The sequence below is a fragment of the Elephas maximus genome, chromosome 19, assembly GCF_024166365.1.
Source record: "Elephas maximus indicus isolate mEleMax1 chromosome 19, mEleMax1 primary haplotype, whole genome shotgun sequence".
In the NCBI taxonomy this organism is placed as follows: domain Eukaryota; kingdom Metazoa; phylum Chordata; class Mammalia; order Proboscidea; family Elephantidae; genus Elephas; species Elephas maximus.
Window position 1 is genome coordinate 50,018,389 of NC_064837.1, and position 16,485 is coordinate 50,034,873.

Here is a 16,485-nt window from a genome sequence, read left to right on the forward strand (position 1 = left end):
CGGTCCACCCGGTGAACCTGTCATCGCCTGCATTGCCCGGGGGACTGTACTCTGGCGGCGCCCACCAAGAAGAAAAGAAGAAAATTAATGGTAAATAAATCCTCATCATCATAAAAGAGAGGGAGGGAGAGAGAGAAGGTGAAATCGAGATACATGTGTGTACACTTATCCGTATATGTCTATATACATACATGTGTGGAGGTGGCATACGGTTAGGAGGACACTGTGAAACCCTTTCAGCGTAGCTGTGCGTTTAAGGATTTGAAAGAAAAACCTCATAGAGCGGTTTGCGTCTTGCTCGTCCTGGGCTTTTCCTCCTTTTTCCCAGGGCGACGCGGCTGAAGGAGCTGTCCCACCCCATCCTCTCTGTTGATTTACGTGCGGCTGGGTTTGGGTTTGGGTTTGGGTTCCAAGGCGAGGGGGCGGTCCCGCCGAGCCGGAGAAGGCCCGTGTGGGCGGTTCATGCAAATGAGAAATGTCTGTTTCGCCCGGAAGCTAGGGGAGCTGGAAAGTTAAAAGGTGCAAAAGGCCCCAATAAGTATCAACCTGCCAAGCCACGTATTCGTTGAGGTTCTGACAGCAGCACGCTGGCAAAAGTAGGAGAGCGGGTGAGTCCTGGGTTGAGGCTGTGTGTGCTCACCGTGAGCTGAAGATGTGTGAGGGGAGCAGTGCCCCGGCGAGGGGGGCGGAGGCCGGCATCGCTTCTCGGCCTTTTGGCTAAGATCAAGTGTAGTATCTGTTCTTATCAGTTTAATATCTGATACGTCCTCTATCCGAGGACAATATGTTAAATGGATTTTTGGAGCTGGGAGGTGGAATAGGAGCTTGCTCCGTCCACTCCACGCATCGACCTGGTATTGCAGTACCTCCAGGAACGGTGCACCCCCCTCCGGGGAGGACCACAACCGGCGGTCTAACAGCAGCAGAAATGGCGCGCTTCTCCTTGTCTTTTGCGTTTATGTGGCGCCCGCGTCTTCTATCCGGGGCGCCTTACGGAGTACACCAGCTCGGGTCCTCACGTCTGCCACACCTCTGAAAAGCCTACCGGGAGGGTTTGCCGCTCAGGCCCCCCCTGGGGTCCACCCACCCCGCTGCAGAAAATTCGGTGTTTCACCGCTTTGGAAAGCGCCGCCTCCTCTGGCCCTAGTGGGCTCTGACCACGTGTGCACAGGGACATCAAGTGGACGCTGCCACCGGGGCTCAGGGCTGGCCCTGCACATCAACCCGGGTACGGCCTATTCGTGAGCTTAGAATACATACGTCGCACACCTATACAACAGGCTCAACACCCACGGAGGCAGCAGTCAGGAAGCCAAAAGACGCCTTGCGTTGGGCGAATGTGCTGCAAAAGGCCTCTTTAAAGTGCTGAAAAGCCAAGGCGTCGCCTTGGAGACTGAGGTGCGCCTGACCCAAGCCGTGGTCTTTGCAATCGCCTCCTACGCATGCGAAAGCTGGACGACGAATAAAGAAGACCGAAAGGAGAATTGACGCCTTGGGATTTTCGTGTCGGAGAAGAATACTGGCGATACTACTACCGTGGACTGCCAAAAGAACCAACGCACCTGTCTTGGAAGAAGTACAACCAGCATGCTCCTGGAAGCAAGGACGGCGCCCACACACATACTTCGGACGCGTCGTCAGGAGGGATCAGTCCCTGGAGAAGGGCGCCATGCTTGGTAAAGTAGAGAGGGTCAGCGAAAAAGAGGGAAGACCCTCAGTGAGGTGGATCGACGCAGTGGCTTAAGCACAACGACGATTGGGGGGATGGCGCCGTACGTAGGGTCGCTATGAGTCGGAACCGACCGGATGGCACCTAAGAGCAACAACAACGTACAACAGGCACACTTTTGTATTGCACGTGCATACGTGTAACGAGATGTATGAGTGACAGAGAGCGCGAAGGACCAGAGGGGGAAGCGTGCGAGTACCTCCAGTGGTATAACGGTTACACTGGCACTCTATATACCAAGTGGAAACCCTGGGGGCCTAGTGGTTAAGCACTGCGGCTGTTCACCAAAAGCTCGGCAGTTCCCATCCGCCGGGCCCTCCTTGGCAACTCTACGGGGCAGTTCTGCTCTGTCCCGTAGGGTCGCTGTGGGTTGGAATCGGCTCGATGGCAGCGGGTTTGGTTTGGGTTTTGTCTTCGTTTTTTTAATCAAGTCGGATGGTATTAGTTGGTGGTAATGCTGGAAACCCCGGTGGCGTAGTGGTTAAGTGCTATGGCTGCTGACCAAAAGGTCGGCAGTTGGAATCCGCCAGGCGCTCCTTGGAAACTCTGTGGGGCGGTTCTACTCTGTCCTATAGGGTCGCTGTGAGTCGGAATCGAGTCGAGGGCAGTGGGTTTGGTTTTTTGCTTTTAATGCTGGAGATAAGTTAGAGACGGATGCTGTAAACCCTAGACTCCAGCGACGAAGGCGTAAAACAAAGAGGTAGGGCGCGTTTTGATGAGAACGCACAGAAAGTGCAACCCTCGTCCGTTGCTGGGGGGAGCGTACCACCACGTTCGTTCCAGTTGCTTTGGAGAAGCCCGGCGGTTCCTCAGACACTCAAACAAACATGGAGTCACCGTATGACCCAGTGCTTCCCCTCCTAGGTATATATACCAGCCAACCAGTTGTTGCCGTTGAATCGATCCCAGCCCCATGACAACCCCACCTGTGTCCGGGTAGAACTGTGCTCCACGGGCGTTTCGATGACTCACCCTTTGGAGGCGGACCACCGCCAGGCCTTTCTTCCGAGGTGCCTCTGGGTGGACTCCGACCTCCAACCTTTAGGTTAGCCGTCGTCGAGTGCTTTGCACCGCCCGGGGAATCCCGCCTTGCAAACACACCCTGCTTTTTCTTCTCCCTTCCCTGACTTTGCTCAGGCGCTTTCTTTTGCCTTGAACACCCGCCCCTTCGCCAGCTCTTCTGCCTATTGTAGTTGTTAGGTGCCCTGGAGTCAGAGCTGCCCCTCCCCCCCACCCCCCGTAGGGTTGCCTAGGCTGTTTATTGTTATGAAAGCTGCCTCTGGGTGGGCGTGAACCTCCAGGTTCCCGCTAGCAGCAAGCAGTTAAGCATTTGCACCACCCAGAGAATCCAGTGAAGGCATAAGACCACACAGGAGCTAAACTTGCTCATTGCAACAGTTTTCAAAATAGCCCAAAGGCGGAAACAGCCAACACATCCGTCAACGGATGAACGGGAAAAAAACGAAACGTGGTGTATTCGTACAAGGCGGTTGTAAAAGTTTTGCACATGTTTTTCTTGTGAAGTTATTTACCTTGAGGGTATTGTGAGGTTTACTTCTGCTTTTTCCAATCCCCTGTATGTCTTTTCTCCTTCTCCTTCCTCTTCACTTTCTCCTTTTCCTCCTCCTCCTCCTCCTCCTCCTTCCTCTCCTTCTCCTTCTCCTCTTCTTCCTCCTACTCCTCCTTCACCTCCTTCTTCTACTGCCTTGTCGCCCTGGTTCCCCAGTCCAATGTTGAGTAGACCTGGTGCAAACCTGACTTTCTTGCCTTGTTGTTGATCGTACAGGAAAGATATTCAGTCTTTCACCATGAGGTATGTCAACTCTAGATTTTCTTAGCTGCCCGTTATCGGGTAGACGTTCCATTTTACTCCAAACTTGGTTGTTTTTTAAATCATGAATTGGTGTTGAATTTCGTCAAATGCTTTTTCTATACCCCTCGAGATGAGCAAGGAGCCCCGGTGGCACAACACTTAGGTGCTTGGGCTGCTAACCACAAGGTTGGCAGTTCGAACCCGCCCAGCAGCTCCTTGGGAGAACGACCTGGCAAACCGCTCTCATAAAGATGATAGCCTAGGAAAGCCTATGGGGCAGTTCTCTGTCACATGGGGTCGGTTATGAGTCGAAATCGACTGGATGTCACCTAACGACAGCAATAACAACTGTGAGGTAATTTCTTCCTTTTTAGTCTGTTAACGTAGTGCATTACATTGATCTTAAAAGTTAAAGTAACTTCGGACCGAATCCTGGTTTCGGGTCCGGCATGTCAACGGCTCTGAACCACCAGTCCTGTCCTCACCACAAGAAAAAACTGAAAAAGTGAACATCAACGACTCGTTTTACACCCATCAGGGAATAGAGTTCGCGGGGCAAATTATCGTCCAGAAAACCGGAGAGGCACACACGCCAATACAAAGAATCACCGCTGCCTCTGGGCCTAACATCGGGGCTTTGCCAGGGATTACAGCTTGAGAGAACATCAGTTCCTTTGACCTGGTACGTGATGGCCGGCTTTCAACAAAAGATTGCGAGGGAAAAACAAAACAAAACAGTCCAAAGAGACAGGGCAGGCATCAGAAACAGAGTCCGATATTGCAGATTTGGGCAATATCAGATCGAGATTTATAATAACTATGATTAATACGCTCTAATGGAAATGTCAGCAGAGAGGCCGAAACTCTAAGTATCAAGAGAAAATCTAGAAAGAAAGACAAAACAAAACCTTGTAACAGGGATGAAGAATGTTCATCCGTAGACCGGACATGGCTGAGGAAAGAATCAGTGAGCGTGGAGACATGTCAATAGAAACTCCCCAAACGGAAAAGTAAGCAGAAGAAAAGACTGAGGAAAAAGAGGAGCATCCAGGAACTGTGGGACAACCACAAGTGACGTAACAAACGAGCCATGGAAAGACCGGAAGGAGAAGAAAGAGAGAACGGAACAGAAGAGATACGTGATGGAATGTCACGTAATGTAATAACGTAATAATGGCTGATACCTGTCCAGAACTGTCCGCAGGGACCAAAGCATAGGGGGCTGAGAGAACACCGAGCAGGAGAAACAAAACCAGAACAAAACCAATCAAAAGCCTAAACCTAGGCACATCACATTCCATTCAAACTGCAGAAAATTGAAGGTAAAATCTTGAAAGAAGCCAAAACACAAACAAACAAACGAAAAGCCACCTTAGCTATAAAGGAACAAGGGTAAGAGTTACATCAGACTTCTCTTCATAAACCGTGCAAGCGAGGAGAGAGTGGAGTGACATATTTAAAGTCTTGAAAGGAAAGACAGCAACCTAGAATTCTGTGCCCCAGGATTTAAAGACTTTCCCAGTCAAACACAACTTGCGGGAATTGTTGGCACTAGACCCGCCCTGCAAGAAATGCTAAAAGGAGTTCTTCAGGGAGAAGGAAAATTACATAGATCCGAGACTCGGATGGACAGAAAGAAAGGAAGAGCGTTCGAGAAGAAATAACATGAGGGTAAAACCGAATATTCTATTTTTTCTTGTGCTTAACCGATCTCGCATAACCATTTATTTAAAATAATAATAGTAGCAACGCTCTACTGGATGATGATAGCTTATGGATAAGTGAGATGTATGACAGCAATGTTAGGAGGGACGGGGGCGCGGTGGGTGTTCTCTTTCTCTCTGCGGTGGTCCTCAACGTCCATCTTCCCTGACTGCCCCCGACCCCAGCTTGGAGTTCAGCTTCGAGTGGCATACCACCCACTCCCTCACCTCCTTCCCGCCATCGGTCCAGCCGCGGGTCTCCCGTCCTACTGCGCACCCGCTCATTCCTTGGGGATTTTAGCTCCCGGCTCACTGTCTCTCGCCGACTTACTCCTGTCGCGATTCCCGGTGATGGCAACACCCGCGCAGATGATCCTTCCAACACCCTGGCCTGATCTCAGCTCCTTAACCTTGACCCCCATACTCTAATCTACGGCCCGTGTTCAGATTTCGCCAATCATCTCAACAGAGCCCCTTACTGCCATTTGTTTTCCTGGCCCAGGAGCCAGTCCGGGATCACTTGTTGCGTTTGGTTGGCATGTCCCTCTAAGTCTCTGTGGGGCGGAGGCTTTAAGTTTGCCCAAAGCATTTGGTCTTTATCCTTGGTCCCTGAGAGATGATAGCCTCTAAAACGTTGGGACTGTGCCCCAGTGAGTGAAGTGTCTTGGATGAGGGCTCCAGACCACACCACCTAATGAGGTGCCTCTTTGGTGGGGGTTGGCCAGGCCAGAAGGACTCAGTTGACTGCAGGGCGGGGGGTGGGGGAGGGGGGGTGGGGGGGTGGGGAGGCACGATTCAATCAATCCTGCCCGCTTAATGAGGCTTCGATAAAGGCTCTGGACTCGGAAGCTCCCCGGGCTTCCCGGTTGATGAAAGGCATCCATGCAGGGGCGAGGGTAGCGCATCCCTTTTTGGCACGTGGAAGCTCCGCGTTGGGAACGCTCCCAGGCCTCAGGCTCTGCGTCTCTTCATTTGTATCCTTTTTGCTGTAATAGAACTGTAATCCTAAGCAGAGCGCTTTCCCGAGTTCTGTGAGTCGTTGTAGCAAATTACCAAACCTGAGGGAGTAGTGGGAGCTAGCAGGCCGGAAGTGAGAGGGAGCCCTGGGGCCCCCGGAGCTTACCGCTTGGCATCCCGACCCGGGGTAGTGGGAAAACTCCCAATTTGTAGCGGGCAGGTCAGCCTCAGCCACCCCGGCCTCCCACGCTCTTCCTCGGGAACCTCCTTAGGGCGTCTGAACTGGTGGCTCCTTGTGCCTGGAATGCTCCTCCCCTCGCAGAAGAGGACTGGATTTACCGCGAAGCTGTGTCCTCCCCACGGAGGGCCCCGTACCCAGGAGTCGCCGGTCCACCCGGTGAACCTGTCATCGCCTGCATTGCCCGGGGGACTGTACTCTGGCGGCGCCCACCAAGAAGAAAAGAAGAAAATTAATGGTAAATAAATCCTCATCATCATAAAAGAGAGGGAGGGAGAGAGAGAAGGTGAAATCGAGATACATGTGTGTACACTTATCCGTATATGTCTATATACATACATGTGTGGAGGTGGCATACGGTTAGGAGGACACTGTGAAACCCTTTCAGCGTAGCTGTGCGTTTAAGGATTTGAAAGAAAAACCTCATAGAGCGGTTTGCGTCTTGCTCGTCCTGGGCTTTTCCTCCTTTTTCCCAGGGCGACGCGGCTGAAGGAGCTGTCCCACCCCATCCTCTCTGTTGATTTACGTGCGGCTGGGTTTGGGTTTGGGTTTGGGTTTGGGTTTGGGTTCCAAGGCGAGGGGGCGGTCCCGCCGAGCCGGAGAAGGCCCGTGTGGGCGGTTCATGCAAATGAGAAATGTCTGTTTCGCCCGGAAGCTAGGGGAGCTGGAAAGTTAAAAGGTGCAAAAGGCCCCAATAAGTATCAACCTGCCAAGCCACGTATTCGTTGAGGTTCTGACAGCAGCACGCTGGCAAAAGTAGGAGAGCGGGTGAGTCCTGGGTTGAGGCTGTGTGTGCTCACCGTGAGCTGAAGATGTGTGAGGGGAGCAGTGCCCCGGCGAGGGGGGCGGAGGCCGGCATCGCTTCTCGGCCTTTTGGCTAAGATCAAGTGTAGTATCTGTTCTTATCAGTTTAATATCTGATACATCCTCTATCCGAGGACAATATATTAAATGGATTTTTGGAGCTGGGAGGTGGAATAGGAGCTTGCTCCGTCCACTCCACGCATCGACCTGGTATTGCAGTACCTCCAGGAACGGTGCACCCCCCTCCGGGGACCACAACCGGCGGTCTAACAGCAGCAGAAATGGCGCGCTTCTCCTTGTCTTTTGCGTTTATGTGGCGCCCGCGTCTTCTATCCGGGGCGCCTTACGGAGTAATGTCTCCTCTTCGCCGGCGACACCAGCTCGGGTCCTCACGTCTGCCACACCTCTGAAAAGCCTACCGGGAGGGTTTGCCGCTCAGGCCCCCCCTGGGGTCCACCCACCCCGCTGCAGAAAATTCGGTGTTTCACCGCTTTGGAAAGCGCCGCCTCCTCTGGCCCTAGTGGGCTCTGACCACGTGTGCACAGGGACATCAAGTGGACGCTGCCACCGGGGCTCAGGGCTGGCCCTGCACATCAACCCGGGTACGGCCTATTCGTGAGCTTAGAATACATACGTCGCACACCTATACAACAGGCTCAACACCCACGGAGGCAGCAGTCAGGAAGCCAAAAGACGCCTTGCGTTGGGCGAATGTGCTGCAAAAGGCCTCTTTAAAGTGCTGAAAAGCCAAGGCGTCGCCTTGGAGACTGAGGTGCGCCTGACCCAAGCCGTGGTCTTTGCAATCGCCTCCTACGCATGCGAAAGCTGGACGACGAATAAAGAAGACCGAAAGGAGAATTGACGCCTTGGGATTTTCGTGTCGGAGAAGAATACTGGCGATACTACTACCGTGGACTGCCAAAAGAACCAACGCACCTGTCTTGGAAGAAGTACAACCAGCATGCTCCTGGAAGCAAGGACGGCGCCCACACACATACTTCGGACGCGTCGTCAGGAGGGATCAGTCCCTGGAGAAGGGCGCCATGCTTGGTAAAGTAGAGAGGGCCAGCGAAAAAGAGGGAAGACCCTCAGTGAGGTGGATCGACGCAGTGGCTTAAGCACAACGACGATTGGGGGGATGGCGCCGTACGTAGGGTCGCTATGAGTCGGAACCGACCGGATGGCACCTAAGAGCAACAACAACGTACAACAGGCACACTTTTGTATTGCACGTGCATACGTGTAACGAGATGTATGAGTGACAGAGAGCGCGAAGGACCAGAGGGGGGAGCGTGCGAGTACCTCCAGTGGTATAACGGTTACACTGGCACTCTATATACCAAGTGGAAACCCTGGGGGCCTAGTGGTTAAGCACTGCGGCTGTTCACCAAAAGCTCGGCAGTTCCCATCCGCCGGGCCCTCCTTGGCAACTCTACGGGGCAGTTCTGCTCTGTCCCGTAGGGTCGCTGTGGGTTGGAATCGGCTCGATGGCAGCGGGTTTGGTTTGGGTTTTGTCTTCGTTTTTTTAATCAAGTCGGATGGTATTAGTTGGTGGTAATGCTGGAAACCCCGGTGGCGTAGTGGTTAAGTGCTATGGCTGCTGACCAAAAGGTCGGCAGTTGGAATCCGCCAGGCGCTCCTTGGAAACTCTGTGGGGCGGTTCTACTCTGTCCTATAGGGTCGCTGTGAGTCGGAATCGAGTCGAGGGCAGTGGGTTTGGTTTTTTGCTTTTAATGCTGGAGATAAGTTAGAGACGGATGCTGTAAACCCTAGACTCCAGCGACGAAGGCGTAAAACAAAGAGGTAGGGCGCGTTTTGATGAGAACGCACAGAAAGTGCAACCCTCGTCCGTTGCTGGGGGGAGCGTACCACCACGTTCGTTCCAGTTGCTTTGGAGAAGCCCGGCGGTTCCTCAGACACTCAAACAAACATGGAGTCACCGTATGACCCAGCGCTTCCCCTCCTAGGTATATATACCAGCCAACCAGTTGTTGCCGTTGAATCGATCCCAGCCCCATGACAACCCCACCTGTGTCCGGGTAGAACTGTGCTCCACGGGCGTTTCGATGACTCACCCTTTGGAGGCGGACCACCGCCAGGCCTTTCTTCCGAGGTGCCTCTGGGTGGACTCCGACCTCCAACCTTTAGGTTAGCCGTCGTCGAGTGCTTTGCACCGCCCGGGGAATCCCGCCTTGCAAACACACCCTGCTTTTTCTTCTCCCTTCCCTGACTTTGCTCAGGCGCTTTCTTTTGCCTTGAACACCCGCCCCTTCGCCAGCTCTTCTGCCTATTGTAGTTGTTAGGTGCCCTGGAGTCAGAGCTGCCCCTCCCCCCCACCCCCCGTAGGGTTGCCTAGGCTGTTTATTGTTATGAAAGCTGCCTCTGGGTGGGCGTGAACCTCCAGGTTCCCGCTAGCAGCAAGCAGTTAAGCATTTGCACCACCCAGAGAATCCAGTGAAGGCATAAGACCACACAGGAGCTAAACTTGCTCATTGCAACAGTTTTCAAAATAGCCCAAAGGCGGAAACAGCCAACACATCCGTCAACGGATGAACGGGAAAAAAACGAAACGTGGTGTATTCGTACAAGGCGGTTGTAAAAGTTTTGCACATGTTTTTCTTGTGAAGTTATTTACCTTGAGGGTATTGTGAGGTTTACTTCTGCTTTTTCCAATCCCCTGTATGTCTTTTCTCCTTCTCCTTCCTCTTCACTTTCTCCTTTTCCTCCTCCTCCTCCTCCTCCTCCTTCCTCTCCTTCTCCTTCTCCTCTTCTTCCTCCTACTCCTCCTTCACCTCCTTCTTCTACTGCCTTGTCGCCCTGGTTCCCCAGTCCAATGTTGAGTAGACCTGGTGCAAACCTGACTTTCTTGCCTTGTTGTTGATCGTACAGGAAAGATATTCAGTCTTTCACCATGAGGTATGTCAACTCTAGATTTTCTTAGCTGCCCGTTATCGGGTAGACGTTCCATTTTACTCCAAACTTGGTTGTTTTTTAAATCATGAATTGGTGTTGAATTTCGTCAAATGCTTTTTCTATACCCCTCGAGATGAGCAAGGAGCCCCGGTGGCACAACACTTAGGTGCTTGGGCTGCTAACCACAAGGTTGGCAGTTCGAACCCGCCCAGCAGCTCCTTGGGAGAACGACCTGGCAAACCGCTCTCATAAAGATGATAGCCTAGGAAAGCCTATGGGGCAGTTCTCTGTCACATGGGGTCGGTTATGAGTCGAAATCGACTGGATGTCACCTAACGACAGCAATAACAACTGTGAGGTAATTTCTTCCTTTTTAGTCTGTTAACGTAGTGCATTACATTGATCTTAAAAGTTAAAGTAACTTCGGACCGAATCCTGGTTTCGGGTCCGGCATGTCAACGGCTCTGAACCACCAGTCCTGTCCTCACCACAAGAAAAAACTGAAAAAGTGAACATCAACGACTCGTTTTACACCCATCAGGGAATAGAGTTCGCGGGGCAAATTATCGTCCAGAAAACCGGAGAGGCACACACGCCAATACAAAGAATCACCGCTGCCTCTGGGCCTAACATCGGGGCTTTGCCAGGGATTACAGCTTGAGAGAACATCAGTTCCTTTGACCTGGTACGTGATGGCCGGCTTTCAACAAAAGATTGCGAGGGAAAAACAAAACAAAACAGTCCAAAGAGACAGGGCAGGCATCAGAAACAGAGTCCGATATTGCAGATTTGGGCAATATCAGATCGAGATTTATAATAACTATGATTAATACGCTCTAATGGAAATGTCAGCAGAGAGGCCGAAACTCTAAGTATCAAGAGAAAATCTAGAAAGAAAGACAAAACAAAACCTTGTAACAGGGATGAAGAATGTTCATCCGTAGACCGGACATGGCTGAGGAAAGAATCAGTGAGCGTGGAGACATGTCAATAGAAACTCCCCAAACGGAAAAGTAAGCAGAAGAAAAGACTGAGGAAAAAGAGGAGCATCCAGGAACTGTGGGACAACCACAAGTGACGTAACAAACGAGCCATGGAAAGACCGGAAGGAGAAGAAAGAGAGAACGGAACAGAAGAGATACGTGATGGAATGTCACGTAATGTAATAACGTAATAATGGCTGATACCTGTCCAGAACTGTCCGCAGGGACCAAAGCATAGGGGGCTGAGAGAACACCGAGCAGGAGAAACAAAACCAGAACAAAACCAATCAAAAGCCTAAACCTAGGCACATCACATTCCATTCAAACTGCAGAAAATTGAAGGTAAAATCTTGAAAGAAGCCAAAACACAAACAAACAAACGAAAAGCCACCTTAGCTATAAAGGAACAAGGGTAAGAGTTACATCAGACTTCTCTTCATAAACCGTGCAAGCGAGGAGAGAGTGGAGTGACATATTTAAAGTCTTGAAAGGAAAGACAGCAACCTAGAATTCTGTGCCCCAGGATTTAAAGACTTTCCCAGTCAAACACAACTTGCGGGAATTGTTGGCACTAGACCCGCCCTGCAAGAAATGCTAAAAGGAGTTCTTCAGGGAGAAGGAAAATTACATAGATCCGAGACTCGGATGGACAGAAAGAAAGGAAGAGCGTTCGAGAAGAAATAACATGAGGGTAAAACCGAATATTCTATTTTTTCTTGTGCTTAACCGATCTCGCATAACCATTTATTTAAAATAATAATAGTAGCAACGCTCTACTGGATGATGATAGCTTATGGATAAGTGAGATGTATGACAGCAATGTTAGGAGGGACGGGGGCGCGGTGGGTGTTCTCTTTCTCTCTGCGGTGGTCCTCAACGTCCATCTTCCCTGACTGCCCCCGACCCCAGCTTGGAGTTCAGCTTCGAGTGGCATACCACCCACTCCCTCACCTCCTTCCCGCCATCGGTCCAGCCGCGGGTCTCCCGTCCTACTGCGCACCCGCTCATTCCTTGGGGATTTTAGCTCCCGGCTCACTGTCTCTCGCCGACTTACTCCTGTCGCGATTCCCGGTGATGGCAACACCCGCGCAGATGATCCTTCCAACACCCTGGCCTGATCTCAGCTCCTTAACCTTGACCCCCATACTCTAATCTACGGCCCGTGTTCAGATTTCGCCAATCATCTCAACAGAGCCCCTTACTGCCATTTGTTTTCCTGGCCCAGGAGCCAGTCCGGGATCACTTGTTGCGTTTGGTTGGCATGTCCCTCTAAGTCTCTGTGGGGCGGAGGCTTTAAGTTTGCCCAAAGCATTTGGTCTTTATCCTTGGTCCCTGAGAGATGATAGCCTCTAAAACGTTGGGACTGTGCCCCAGTGAGTGAAGTGTCTTGGATGAGGGCTCCAGACCACACCACCTAATGAGGTGCCTCTTTGGTGGGGGTTGGCCAGGCCAGAAGGACTCAGTTGACTGCAGGGCGGGGGGTGGGGGAGGGGGGTGGGGGGGTGGGGAGGCACGATTCAATCAATCCTGCCCGCTTAATGAGGCTTCGATAAAGGCTCTGGACTCGGAAGCTCCCCGGGCTTCCCGGTTGATGAAAGGCATCCATGCAGGGGCGAGGGTAGCGCATCCCTTTTTGGCACGTGGAAGCTCCGCGTTGGGAACGCTCCCAGGCCTCAGGCTCTGCGTCTCTTCATTTGTATCCTTTTTGCTGTAATAGAACTGTAATCCTAAGCAGAGCGCTTTCCCGAGTTCTGTGAGTCGTTGTAGCAAATTACCAAACCTGAGGGAGTAGTGGGAGCTAGCAGGCCGGAAGTGAGAGGGAGCCCTGGGGCCCCCGGAGCTTACCGCTTGGCATCCCGACCCGGGGTAGTGGGAAAACTCCCAATTTGTAGCGGGCAGGTCAGCCTCAGCCACCCCGGCCTCCCACGCTCTTCCTCGGGAACCTCCTTAGGGCGTCTGAACTGGTGGCTCCTTGTGCCTGGAATGCTCCTCCCCTCGCAGAAGAGGACTGGATTTACCGCGAAGCTGTGTCCTCCCCACGGAGGGCCCCGTACCCAGGAGTCGCCGGTCCACCCGGTGAACCTGTCATCGCCTGCATTGCCCGGGGGACTGTACTCTGGCGGCGCCCACCAAGAAGAAAAGAAGAAAATTAATGGTAAATAAATCCTCATCATCATAAAAGAGAGGGAGGGAGAGAGAGAAGGTGAAATCGAGATACATGTGTGTACACTTATCCGTATATGTCTATATACATACATGTGTGGAGGTGGCATACGGTTAGGAGGACACTGTGAAACCCTTTCAGCGTAGCTGTGCGTTTAAGGATTTGAAAGAAAAACCTCATAGAGCGGTTTGCGTCTTGCTCGTCCTGGGCTTTTCCTCCTTTTTCCCAGGGCGACGCGGCTGAAGGAGCTGTCCCACCCCATCCTCTCTGTTGATTTACGTGCGGCTGGGTTTGGGTTTGGGTTTGGGTTTGGGTTTGGGTTCCAAGGCGAGGGGGCGGTCCCGCCGAGCCGGAGAAGGCCCGTGTGGGCGGTTCATGCAAATGAGAAATGTCTGTTTCGCCCGGAAGCTAGGGGAGCTGGAAAGTTAAAAGGTGCAAAAGGCCCCAATAAGTATCAACCTGCCAAGCCACGTATTCGTTGAGGTTCTGACAGCAGCACGCTGGCAAAAGTAGGAGAGCGGGTGAGTCCTGGGTTGAGGCTGTGTGTGCTCACCGTGAGCTGAAGATGTGTGAGGGGAGCAGTGCCCCGGCGAGGGGGGCGGAGGCCGGCATCGCTTCTCGGCCTTTTGGCTAAGATCAAGTGTAGTATCTGTTCTTATCAGTTTAATATCTGATACGTCCTCTATCCGAGGACAATATATTAAATGGATTTTTGGAGCTGGGAGGTGGAATAGGAGCTTGCTCCGTCCACTCCACGCATCGACCTGGTATTGCAGTACCTCCAGGAACGGTGCACCCCCCTCCGGGGACCACAACCGGCGGTCTAACAGCAGCAGAAATGGCGCGCTTCTCCTTGTCTTTTGCGTTTATGTGGCGCCCGCGTCTTCTATCCGGGGCGCCTTACGGAGTACACCAGCTCGGGTCCTCACGTCTGCCACACCTCTGAAAAGCCTACCGGGAGGGTTTGCCGCTCAGGCCCCCCCTGGGGTCCACCCACCCCGCTGCAGAAAATTCGGTGTTTCACCGCTTTGGAAAGCGCCGCCTCCTCTGGCCCTAGTGGGCTCTGACCACGTGTGCACAGGGACATCAAGTGGACGCTGCCACCGGGGCTCAGGGCTGGCCCTGCACATCAACCCGGGTACGGCCTATTCGTGAGCTTAGAATACATACGTCGCACACCTATACAACAGGCTCAACACCCACGGAGGCAGCAGTCAGGAAGCCAAAAGACGCCTTGCGTTGGGCGAATGTGCTGCAAAAGGCCTCTTTAAAGTGCTGAAAAGCCAAGGCGTCGCCTTGGAGACTGAGGTGCGCCTGACCCAAGCCGTGGTCTTTGCAATCGCCTCCTACGCATGCGAAAGCTGGACGACGAATAAAGAAGACCGAAAGGAGAATTGACGCCTTGGGATTTTCGTGTAGGAGAAGAATACTGGCGATACTACTACCGTGGACTGCCAAAAGAACCAACGCACCTGTCTTGGAAGAAGTACAACCAGCATGCTCCTGGAAGCAAGGACGGCGCCCACACACATACTTCGGACGCGTCGTCAGGAGGGATCAGTCCCTGGAGAAGGGCGCCATGCTTGGTAAAGTAGAGAGGGTCAGCGAAAAAGAGGGAAGACCCTCAGTGAGGTGGATCGACGCAGTGGCTTAAGCACAACGACGATTGGGGGGATGGCGCCGTACGTAGGGTCGCTATGAGTCGGAACCGACCGGATGGCACCTAAGAGCAACAACAACGTACAACAGGCACACTTTTGTATTGCACGTGCATACGTGTAACGAGATGTATGAGTGACAGAGAGCGCGAAGGACCAGAGGGGGAAGCGTGCGAGTACCTCCAGTGGTATAACGGTTACACTGGCACTCTATATACCAAGTGGAAACCCTGGGGGCCTAGTGGTTAAGCACTGCGGCTGTTCACCAAAAGCTCGGCAGTTCCCATCCGCCGGGCCCTCCTTGGCAACTCTACGGGGCAGTTCTGCTCTGTCCCGTAGGGTCGCTGTGGGTTGGAATCGGCTCGATGGCAGCGGGTTTGGTTTGGGTTTTGTCTTCGTTTTTTTAATCAAGTCGGATGGTATTAGTTGGTGGTAATGCTGGAAACCCCGGTGGCGTAGTGGTTAAGTGCTATGGCTGCTGACCAAAAGGTCGGCAGTTGGAATCCGCCAGGCGCTCCTTGGAAACTCTGTGGGGCGGTTCTACTCTGTCCTATAGGGTCGCTGTGAGTCGGAATCGAGTCGAGGGCAGTGGGTTTGGTTTTTTGCTTTTAATGCTGGAGATAAGTTAGAGACGGATGCTGTAAACCCTAGACTCCAGCGACGAAGGCGTAAAACAAAGAGGTAGGGCGCGTTTTGATGAGAACGCACAGAAAGTGCAACCCTCGTCCGTTGCTGGGGGGAGCGTACCACCACGTTCGTTCCAGTTGCTTTGGAGAAGCCCGGCGGTTCCTCAGACACTCAAACAAACATGGAGTCACCGTATGACCCAGCGCTTCCCCTCCTAGGTATATATACCAGCCAACCAGTTGTTGCCGTTGAATCGATCCCAGCCCCATGACAACCCCACCTGTGTCCGGGTAGAACTGTGCTCCACGGGCGTTTCGATGACTCACCCTTTGGAGGCGGACCACCGCCAGGCCTTTCTTCCGAGGTGCCTCTGGGTGGACTCCGACCTCCAACCTTTAGGTTAGCCGTCGTCGAGTGCTTTGCACCGCCCGGGGAATCCCGCCTTGCAAACACACCCTGCTTTTTCTTCTCCCTTCCCTGACTTTGCTCAGGCGCTTTCTTTTGCCTTGAACACCCGCCCCTTCGCCAGCTCTTCTGCCTATTGTAGTTGTTAGGTGCCCTGGAGTCAGAGCTGCCCCTCCCCCCCACCCCCCGTAGGGTTGCCTAGGCTGTTTATTGTTATGAAAGCTGCCTCTGGGTGGGCGTGAACCTCCAGGTTCCCGCTAGCAGCAAGCAGTTAAGCATTTGCACCACCCAGAGAATCCAGTGAAGGCATAAGACCACACAGGAGCTAAACTTGCTCATTGCAACAGTTTTCAAAATAGCCCAAAGGCGGAAACAGCCAACACATCCGTCAACGGATGAACGGGAAAAAAACGAAACGTGGTGTATTCGTACAAGGCGGTTGTAAAAGTTTTGCACATGTTTTTCTTGTGAAGTTATTTACCTTGAGGGTA

General features: G+C 52.6%; 3 non-coding genes across 3 annotated transcripts; all 3 read left to right on the forward strand.

Moving 5' to 3' along the window:
* Window positions 1-697: 697 nt before the first annotated feature.
* On the forward strand, window positions 698-888 carry LOC126063417 (U2 spliceosomal RNA). The gene has a single exon (XR_007514357.1). It is a non-coding gene; the product is annotated as a U2 spliceosomal RNA (small nuclear RNA).
* Window positions 889-7,297: 6,409 nt separating this feature from the next.
* LOC126063419 (U2 spliceosomal RNA) lies at window positions 7,298-7,488 on the forward strand. Its single transcript, XR_007514359.1, has one exon. It is a non-coding gene; the product is annotated as a U2 spliceosomal RNA (small nuclear RNA).
* Window positions 7,489-13,914: 6,426 nt separating this feature from the next.
* Window positions 13,915-14,105, forward strand: LOC126063412 (U2 spliceosomal RNA). The gene has a single exon (XR_007514352.1). It is a non-coding gene; the product is annotated as a U2 spliceosomal RNA (small nuclear RNA).
* The last annotated feature ends 2,380 nt before the right edge of the window (window positions 14,106-16,485 follow it).